General features: G+C 47.8%; 1 pseudogene; it reads right to left on the reverse strand.

Moving 5' to 3' along the window:
* LOC113457924 overlaps positions 1 to 3,125 on the reverse strand; it is a 73,457-nt pseudogene extending 70,332 nt beyond the window's left edge.
* Between the last annotated feature and the right edge of the window lie 605 nt (positions 3,126 to 3,730).

A 3,730-nucleotide genomic window follows, 5' to 3' on the forward strand; every position in this document is an offset into this window, starting at 1 on the left:
AGGAACACCGAATTCCTGGCTGGCCAGGAACACCGAATTCCTGGCTGGCCAGGAACACCGAATTCCTGGCTGGCCAGGAACACCGAATTCCTGGCGGGAAGTTGGAGACACTGAATCCCCAACTTGCAGGCGGAGCTATGGTCAACCAAGGAAAAAGGTGGGGGGTAGACAACTCAACCCAGAACGCGCTAGAGAAAGCTGGCCAGGCGTTTTCTAGGTGGGACAGGGAGAGACCAGCTGGGGTAAACTCACGAATCGGTTGGCTGTGGGCAGGTGGCTGTGGGCAGGTCCCCGGTTGTAGACTTCATTCCCGGGAAAGAGGTCGTCTGGCACTCCAGGAGGTGCGCCAAAGGCCCGAAGGCCGGGCCTCAGGTGGAAGGCCCAGGACAGGAAGTCCCCGAGACGACACCAATTGTTCTTCTTAAAAAAAAAAAGAAATAAATGCAGGGGTGTTCTTCTTGAAACACGGGGCACAGGACAGACACACACGGCGGAATAAACACAGACACAACATGGCGGCTCCCACGTGGGTCCACTTTAATGGGGGAGGGAAACACAGAAGGGCAGGGAGGGACATGCAGGACACATGAGGAAAGGCAAACGAGAGAGAGAGCCTCGTGTGGCCCTACCTTTTAACGGGGAGCGCAAGGGTGTCTGGGAAGGATGTCCCATATCTGCGCGCAGGTGTGTGCACAGGTATCCATAGTCCAGGAGGAGTCTGGGAGTTGTAGTTTTCCAAAAGAACAACAGCTACCAATTAGCATTCCTGTAGGCTGGTCACTCTTGTAGATCAAAATATTTGTAGCTGGGCTGATGTTGACTTTTCCACTTCAGTAGACTGCAGTTTACCTTCTAGTGCCATGAATACTAGTCCATAGGGAAGAACACTATAGATAGATACTAGTTCCACTTCTTCATGTACAACGAGTTGTGCTTGTGTTGCTTCAGCAATAGGACCTGATCCTCAGTTTGTGGAGAGCCACCAATAACATCGTAAATAGCCTAGTTTATTAGGGGTCGCCATGAGACCTCTAACAAACAACTCACAGAGATGTGAGCTTTTCCTGGTACTGGAAGTGCCAAATGGTGACAGGAGATATCTACTAGGGGCACTGTCTGCCCCAATATTTGGTGATTTCATTTGGATTGATATCATTGTAGGTCCATATTTCTGTATGGTGTAGCAGCCAGGCATAAAAGTCATAGGCCCTGTCTGAGCTGATCATGTAGCTCTGCAGACAAGCTGTCTGTGCATAACAAAAGCAAGGATGTACAGCTCCTTTCTTCTTTTGTTAGAAATGTAGATCTCCTGAGGGGAGGTGTTGGCTGAAACTGGTCAGGATGTTTGGTGCTTATTTCTTGGTAATTTGGAGGAAGTCTTATAGAGATGCTAATTCATGGCCTACGTGACAGCTAGCACACAGGTAGATGCAGACAGACGTGACTAAAAGCTCATTCACCTGGTTACCTAGGATACAGCCTAATGTGTTTTCCCGCTCAATTTATGGGATGATATATAAACTGCTCAGAGAACAAACGAGAGAGATCTAGCTCTTCCATGATGATTGTGTAAGTTATGTTTGATTATTCCTCGTGATTCCGTACCAGTCCAGTTAGGGAAGATAATTATCTGTGTTGGACCCACATGGGTTTCAACACACCGTTTTTAAATACTTTATACAAAGCTTCTACTGTATTAGGTTTCATTAAGACTTCTCAAATGGAGCTTAGTTGTAGGTTTCCCTCCTTATCTTCCATCTTCTGCTTGATCCTGTCATTCCAGTTGCCCTATAATCTATCCATAACTATCCATTTTATGTCCTCTACTAGAGAGAGATCCATCCCTCCCCGCATTGTTCGTTATTCTCCATCTAATCTCTGTGGCTATATGGATTACAGCTTGCTTGTCAAGTAAACACATAGCATATTTGTCTTTTTGGATCTAGGTTACCTCAATCAGGATCTTTTTTCTAATTTATTTGTTTACCAATGAATTCTATTATTTTATTATTAATGGTTGAGTAATACTCCATTGTGTAAAAGCACCCAATTTTCTTTATGCTTCCAAATTCTGGACATTAGGAATAGAGCAGAAATGAACATTGGTCAAGTTTATCTGTAGTAGGAATCCATTTTATTGACCTCCATGTTTACACTATTTCTTTCTCTCTCTTTTTTTAAATAATGACCTAATATATGGACAATGACATATTGCAACTTTATTTTGATTTTCTAAAATGACTATATTTGTATTCTTCCTATATGCTCATTGACTCTTTACTTACTTTTATAATAAATAACTATTCAAATCTTTCATTGTTATTCTTTTGGTCCCTACCCTAGCCACGCCCACTCCTTTTAACCTCTGACCACCTGTGATTGCTCGCTCTCTCCCTGTGTTCTCTCCCGGTGTGCACACGGGCTTTGCCTCTCTCCTTTTCTCTCTCTCTCTCTCTCTCTCTCTCTCTCTCTCTCTCTCTCTCCCCACCCCCTTTTCTTAATAAACATTCATGGCTGTTTCCTGCGTTTATGTGTCTGATCCGCTGCCACCGCCACCAACTGTAGTCACTTGCTCTGGTGCGCCGGCAGCGCCCGGCACTGCTGGGACCTGCCAGAGTTTGCTGTGAGCCAGCCGGGCGGGCGGGGAGCCCTAGGTATATTTTTTAAGAATAAGATTGGTGCCGTGACTCGGATGATTTGCCCGCCCCTGACTTCCACCTGGGGCCGGAGTTCTGGCTTTAGGCGCCGTCCAGGACTCTGAGCTCCCTCCCGGGGCAGAATCAGGACCTGAGGACCTTCTCTACAACGACCCACGTGTTCCATCTGCCTGGATGCAGCTCCTCCAAACAACAAATCAACTAATCGTGAGTGCCCCCATCTTGGCCAGCTTAACCATCTCTTTTAACCCAAGGGATTGACCGTTGAGCTCCCGGCAACCCTTCATGGTTTTTAGGGATGGGGGTGACCTCCAATCACGGGCTTTCAGGGCCTCGGTTGTTCCCTTCCTGGCATTCAATTCTGCTTGTCTTCTGTGTTAAGCCTGTGCCTACCTGCGCCTGGAGGCCCAAGGCCTCCAGTCCTTCCTCCTTTTCTTTTTTCATTCTTTTCTTCCTTCTTTTCGTCATAACTGCTGCTACAGTGCAGCACGCCGCTATGGTGCGGCCTGACCTAGGCTGAATTCCTCCTGCCTGCGAGTCGATTCAGCTAGGTTACAGCCCCCCCCACATGGAATTGGACGCCTTTTTATAGGGCCTGGGGGTTCATGCCGTCTGCATCTCGCCTTAACGGGGAGCCGTTCTCGTTGTAGGCTTGAGGTGCCATGGTTTTTGAGGTGTTTGCACGGCCTTGACCGTGGGAGCCAAGCTATCCAGACCTATCACTCCGGCCTCATGCTTTAATGCCTTACACTTACACAGCCGTTTTTCAGCTCCAGCCTTTTGCCCCTTCCCTCTGCGGCTTTTGTTGTGGCATGGCGGGCTCTCTAACAGAGCAGACTACACGTGGCGGTCGCCATCTTGGCTGAAGGCCAGATGGGTCAGGTGACTTTTTCTGCTATCTTGGCTGAGGGCCAGACCATGTGACTGCACTCTCCCGGTTTTACCCTGCCTCTTCACTCAGTTTACACTAAACTCCTCATGCTAACTCTGTTGAATGTGTTTTGAGCAATGGTTAAATGCCTTTGACAGGGCCCGTCAAAGGCATCCACGTTGCCCAATTCCTGTTCACTCTT

This window comes from Microtus ochrogaster, linkage group LG10, assembly GCF_000317375.1.
Source record: "Microtus ochrogaster isolate Prairie Vole_2 linkage group LG10, MicOch1.0, whole genome shotgun sequence".
NCBI classification, from domain to species: Eukaryota; Metazoa; Chordata; class Mammalia; order Rodentia; family Cricetidae; genus Microtus; species Microtus ochrogaster.